Raw genomic sequence first — 7,005 nt, forward strand, 5'->3', positions numbered from 1 at the left:
GTGTCCCTCGGAAGATCCCCGGCTCCCCGGTGCCCCGAGCTGTCCCCTCCTCCGCCCGCCAGCCCGCGCTGGATTTTTGCCACCAGTAAGATCTCGGTGCTCAGGGCCTCGCCGCCTCCCGCGCCCGCCCCCGGGGTCCCCCCCGCCCGGGGCTCCGCATCCTCCAGCGCCCCCCGCCGCCGGGTTTCCACAGCGATCAGCTGAGCGCCTGCACCAATCCGCGCGCCGCGCCCCGCCTGCCATTGGCCCCGGAGGATCTTTCGAAGGCCAGCGGCCTGGAGCGGTCCGGCTCCCCCGCCCGCCCCGCCGGGCCGGCCCTGCAGCGGGCGCGACGTGTCCCACGTCCTCCCTCCCCCTGCCCTCGCCCGCCCGGGCGCCGGAGGAGAAGCCAGAGGGGGCCCGTGGGCGAGCGGAAGCCGCCGCCAGGCTCGGGGCGCTCGGGGGCGCGCGTGCGCGCACACACACGCCCGTGCACGGTTTGCACCTGATGCTGCACAAAGACGGCTGGGTCCTGGGGAGGGGGGGGTTGGGGGGGGTGGGGGGGCGGGGGGTGGGGGGGCGGGCGGCGCCTGGGACTGGCTTGGCCCGGGGACTCCCCTCCCCAGCGCGCTGGAATGGAGACTCCAATCGTCTGCGCTTTTCACGGGCCCCTTCCTGCAGCCTCCGGGGGACTCGTGCCGGACCCTGAACCCGTGCCCTGCGGTCTGAGAAAGGGATCGCGGAACCTGTGCGCAGCCTCGTGTGCTGAGCGCCGCGGGGCAGCGGGACGCGGCCATGCACAGGGCAGGCTCCGTGCTCTGGACTCCGAAGCTCACAGCCCAGTCGGGAGATGGACTTGGAAGCTCACGGGACCACACACGGCTCACTGGGTAGCTCTGTGGTCCAGGCGCCGGGAAGTAAAGATGGGGGCGTTGAAAGGTGGAGGGCCAGGCCCCAGGCCCCAGCCGGATGGCGCTGCTTAGCTCAGTGCCCACCCGTCCCCCCCCCCCCCCCCCTCCAAAGGGCTGGCAAGGAGCCCAGGACGCAGAAGGCTGGCTGAGGATGAGGGGGAAGTCAGGGTGAACGGAGGGAGTGGTGTGTGTGTAAGGCCTTGGGAACCGGGAGTTAATGAGGGGCCCTCAGATTTCAGTGGCATGGTTTCCAGGTCCCTGGGAGGTAGCCCACTCTCCTGGCAGCTCCTCACTCCAGCCCTGGGGGTGACCAGGCCCCTCTTGTTATGTGCAAACACGGAGGGGCAGGCCTAGGAAGGATGACCTGGCCAAATACAGGAGGGCCCTGCTGGGCCGGGCCCAGGCCTCACTCACACGCCCGCCCGGCATTCCCAGGGCGCTCAGTGGACAGGAACCACTGCACGGACTTGGCTGGGTTGCACCCTGAGGCAGGGTTAGCAGGGAAGCACACTCTGGCCCACTGGTGGGGGCCAGGGCTGTGGGGGCCCCTCGGACCCTGTCATGCCATTCCCGCTGGGGCTGCCTCCTCTATGGCACCGCCATGGCATGCTGGTGTCCGCCCGAGAGGCCTTCCTTCAGCCCCAAACTCCAGGCAGGAAGACAGCAAGGCCTCTCGCTCACAGGATGAGAAGATGAAGCAAGTGCTAGGGACACTGACTTCTATGCCTCTTAAAGGTTTACTGAAACAGGAACCGAGATTGCGATTTTTCAGGAGGAGGATTAGCACAACACATAACTTTAATGAAAAAAATAAAAGCCAAAGGTCGTGGAGCTCAGAGGAAAATTTGCAACCTGGAAGGGAACTCAGGGTGCCCAGCGGCGTGGCTCCGTGGTTGGGCGTCAACCTGTGAACCAGGAGGTCACGGTTCGATTCCCGGCCAGGCCACATGCCCGGGTTGTGGGCTCTCTCATCATTGATGTTTCTATCTCTCCGTCTTCCTTCCTCTCTGAAATCAATAAAAATATGTATTTTTAAAAATGAAAGGGAGACCCAGGGACTAGCTCATGGCGGGGGCTCGCAGGCTGAGAACAGGGTGTGTGAGAAGGCACCAGGCCCTGAAAGGCAGCCAGGGTGTTTGGGGTGGACAAGAAGTATGAACCGGCCAGGGTTTGGGGTTCCCAGCAGATCCTAGCACAATACTACCCAGAGCAGGCCCTGAAAAACAATGGCTGAAGACATGAATGAATGAATGAATGAATGAATGAAAAGACAGCGAGGCATGGCTCGGGTGGGGGTTCTGAGAGACCGTCAGCAGGGTACAAATTGGGAAAAGCCTTGAGTGCTTTGGTACGGATGGAGGACTTGAGCCTGGAGGAGTGGGGAATGCATTAGCAGGAATGTGCTATGGCAAGGTCTATGGTGTGGACAGATCGCAGGAGGCAGGCTGGGGGTGGGGGGGTGGGACGTAGGGCAGAGACCCCGGGGACACCAGGATCAGTTCAGGGGCCACTGCGGCACTCGGGCGAGAGAGGAAGAGGGGCCTGAACTACGAGAGAACTGAAGGCTGGAGCCCACAGCAGACACTATTGCCTCGCCCCAGCTGCTCTCTTCCTACTCTATTATTTATTGCTCTCACTACCTGGATGGACCGATAAGACTGTTCCCGGGGAGAGAAGCCCATAGTCTCCAGCTGGCCCTGGTCACTCAGGAAAAGGGGTGATCTCGGAGAGGTGAGGTTCGCCCGGCTGCCTCCTGGCGCACAGAATCCCGCCCCACGGCCTCCAGTGGTACCAAGGACTGCAGCTTCCGGGGAACTTGCCAGGAATTCGTTAACATCACTGCACTTTATCAGAATCAAAGAGGCCAGCCTGCGTGGCTTGGAGCCCATGTCCTCTCAGCCCAGTGGGTGAAAGGCTGGCAGAGTGGACAGTCAGGGCCTGGCAGAGCGCAGCCCACGCCTCCAGTCCCCAAAGAGCCAGCGAGGGGCTTCCCACCCTCCCTCACCGGCAGCCTCTGATGTCTGCTGGGAGGTGGGCAGGGTCAGGACAGGTCAGCAGAGGAAGAGAAAGTGAAAGCGGAAGGCACCCAAAGAGGGAACATGACGGGGACACAGCCCCACACCGGCGGGACCAGCTGGCCGGCGAAGACCGCCCTGCCTTTCCCCGCTGGATAGATACAGCCAAGTGGCCCCTAACCTTTAAAAAAAAAATCGTCTAAGCTGACCTCTTCTCAAGTCACGGCCTGTTTGGTGAATGAGTAGGCAAGCCTGTCTGGCCTGCTTTCTGCCTCCCGGCCTTTCTTTGACCATCACAGTCTTCTCCAATTCTGATGGGCGAGGGTGGGGAGAGGACTCAGAGAGCGGCAATGCCTGGTACGGAACGAGGACTCGGCAGGTGGCCAACTCCTGAGCTCACCCTTCACATCAAGGACAAAGGGAGAGAACAGGTCTAGCCCTCAAGCAGCAGAAAGCCTGGGTTCTAGGACGCAAACGCCAGACCCTGCTCCCATGATGCCTTCTAGAACCCTCTCTGAAAGGTCACTAGCAAGTCCAAGACCTCTTAGAGCAGCGGTTCTCAACCCGTGGGTCGCAACCCCTTTGGCAGTCGAACGACCCTTTCAACAGGGGTCGCCTAAGACCATCCTGCATATCAGGTATTTACATGACGATTCATCACAGTAGCAACATGACAGTGATGAAGTAGCAACGAAAATAATTTTACGGTTGGGTCACCACATGAGGAACTGTATTGAAAGGGCCAGAAGGTTGAGAACTATGCGGCGCGGCTACAGCGTTTGGGCAGGTTCAAGCCTCGGACTGACGAGAGGGCACAGTCCTCTCATGGCCACGTGCAAGTCCCAGCTGAAGGGCAGAGCCTTCCCAGCACAATCATAGCCAACAGCTATAGCTGTAAGCTTGAACCCATGGTCCGAACACATGGCCCCACATGCCTTGTGCTGGAGTTCAGGTGCATGTAGTTGAGTTGGGTTGGAACTCACGAGAATGCTGTAAACAACGTGACCACGCCCCTACTTTGCCTCGTGGCATCTGCTATAAAATAAAGACACGGCTTGTGGGCGCTGGCGCTGTCTCCTCATCAAGGAGCAGCGTCCCACTGAGACCCAGCTTCCATTCTCTTGTCTGTCTTTTCTCAATCCTTTCATCGCCCCCACTCAGGATCACCCTTGGCCGTGCTGGCGCGGCACAGAGAGCCACTATCTTAGAGGCACCCGGCCAGCCAATATCCCTTCCCTCGCGCAATCCCATGCTCCCTTGGTCCTCGGACAGCGCACGGTCCGGGTCTACGGCTGGGCAACCCCTTTTGTGTTCCTTCCGTTTGTTTCTCTTCCTCCTCCTCCCCCTAAATGTTCCTGTCCTTGCCTCACTCAGCAGCTTCTCCTTTTGGGACCACACTTGGGAGGACTCCGTATCTTGCATCTACGTCCACGCACCTCGTACTCAGGCAAAGCTGGACGTCCCAGGAGCACGCTCAGGCCGGTCAACCTCACGTCCCCGACTCAGGGCGCAGGTCTCAGCCAGTGTGCCCCTTGGGTCCACGCAGGTCTAAGCGTCACTGTTTGGGTGCTAACGGGAATTTGTCATCTTCCCTTCCAAATCCAGCCCTTCCCGTGACCTTCCTTCCTACTGATGGCTTCCCTCTCCTTTCTTCAACGCAGTCGCAGCATTTCAGGACGTCTTTTACGCCTCCTGTCTCCCACCCTTGCAAGAAAGGTGTTGTGTTCCATGGATTCTACCTCCAACCGCGTTTCCCATCGGCTCCCGTTATTCCGTTGCTGCCACTCGCCACTACTGCTCTGGCTCAGGGTCCTCACGCTCAACCATCGCACTCACTGCCGCGATGCCATTTGCTGAGCCCAGCCCCTATTGGACTTTCCTGCCCGTGGTTCCTCTTGCCGGGTGAATTGAGCTGGACGGGGAGAGGGAGGGAAGCACGTAAACACTGATAATGTTCCCTGATGACTCTGGCCTCGCCGTAAGGCCCAACCCAAATGGCTAAAAATATGTAGGCGGTCATCAGAGAGGATGCTGGGGGAAACGACACAGTCCTGTAATTCTGATCATGAAATCAACTAATGACTGAGGAGACGTATGTCTTATTGCAAAAGGACGCTTCTCGTGAGTCTGCAGCCTGAAAGGGGAACAAGAAATAATCGAGCGAAGGGGAAATCAGAGGACCGGACGGGCCTGCTCAATCCTAGGCCACCACAGGGAGCTCCTGTGAGGACGAACGCCGCAGCACCTCTGTTGGGGTCCAACCCCAGCAGGTCCAGGGGTTCCCAAAGATGTAGACGGAGTCGGCGAAGAAGGAATGACACGGAGACAACGTTCAGTTGATCAGCAGCCTAGCCAGGATCTCCAGCCAAGTTCTGGTCTGGATCTCCAGGGAAGTTCTGGTGTTTATTGTCTTGTTACATCCCTATTTATACCAGTTGATTTTAATCCTGTCAATTTCTATTGCAAAGGTTAGGGCATTTCTTATCTCCATTCCAGGGAGTAAAGGTTAGGTAGCTTAAGCGTGATTGTTTGTAGCTAAAGTGATTAACTACCCGCCTGGCACTTAGTTAAGGAGTTTTATCCCCTCCCTGACTTCAGGGAAAAATCCCTACCTGGGGAAACAACCTTTCTCGGAGAGGTGACCTTGGTTAAAACACACAGCGCTAAGGGGAGCAAACATATTAAGAACAGTATGCTATATAACCAATGGACATAAGACACTGGGGGATAGGGGAGGCTAGGGGACTGTCTAGGGCGGGGGGATAAAATGGACACATATGTAATACCCTTTGTAATACTTTAAGCAATAATAAAAAAAAAAAACAGTATGCTATATACGCCAGGTCCCTTGAAACATATGCTGTGCAGATGTTTCTTTCCTGCAGCGACTGTGTCAAGCAGCAAGGATGGACCGGCTTCCGGCACACCTCCAAAGAGAAGGCGGCTGTCGAGGGGGGACCAGGGCAAGAAGGGCCGCAGCAGCTGCTCCAGGGCATCGGGGAACCCAGGCTGGGGGGTTTGTGACCTTCCTGACCAGGTCACTGTATTTCTCTGAGCCTCGGTCTCCTCACCTGTGAAATGGAGGTAATACCTCCCTTACAGGATTATAAAGACAAAACCAGACAAATACAATAAAAACTAGAAATACTTGACAGTGTATGAAGTACTACACCCAATCTGTTATTATTGCTGCTGTCGGATCTATTATTATTATTATTATTGTTATTATCATTGGTGTCCCTGCCAGTGTTTGCTTCTAGGCAATCAGTACTGATAATGACCATTTCTTGAGCATTTACTATGCCCTAAGCACAGTGTTTAGTCTTTTAAATCCATGATCTGTTTTAATCTTCATAACAACCCTGCAAGGACCACGGAGGGCGCTCTGGCCCAGAGAGGTAAGTGGTCTGCTCACAGCCCCACAGGTTACAAGCAGAGACACAACGTGTCTGACCCTGTAGCCCATGCCCTTTCCACCAAATCGCAGTGCCTTGATGAGTGTAGCCTCCATATTAAATGGGAAAACCTAAAGCCATTCACTCATTCATTCATTCATGCAGCAGCTATCCGGCGAGGTCCACTCAGGCCAGGCTCCGAGGGGACGCGGCAGGCAATGCCCGTGGACGGGACGGTCCCCGCTGGGAGGAAGAGCTGCCCTGCAGACCCGCGGTTCTGTTTTGAGTTTGCTACGTGCACGCGCTCACCTCCCGATGCCGAGGGCCCCATTGCACCAACCAGGTGGCTGAGCCCAGCAAGGATGAGGGGCGTGACCCGGCCACGGAGCCAGTGAGTGGCCGGACAAGAACCAGACATTCTGGTTGTCCGACTTAAAGGTCTGCGCTCGTTCATCCATGACCTACTCATTGGCAATGACCACGACACATACAGATGGCAGGACCTGGTCCCACACCACAGGACAGGCACGTGTGCTGGAGCGGGACGCCCGTGGCGTGTAAGAGCTCCGAAAAGCCTGGACCGAAGGCTCCTCCTGCCCTCGCCCTCGCCCTCGCCTGTGCTGGGCCCTCTCTCCTCACCCTGGAGACCCCGGGGTGAGGAGGCTGCAGCGCACTTGGGGAAGGGACTTGCGGGGCGCTGCCAGG

Source organism: Myotis daubentonii, chromosome 9 (genome assembly GCF_963259705.1).
Source record: "Myotis daubentonii chromosome 9, mMyoDau2.1, whole genome shotgun sequence".
Lineage (NCBI taxonomy): Eukaryota > Metazoa > Chordata > Mammalia > Chiroptera > Vespertilionidae > Myotis > Myotis daubentonii.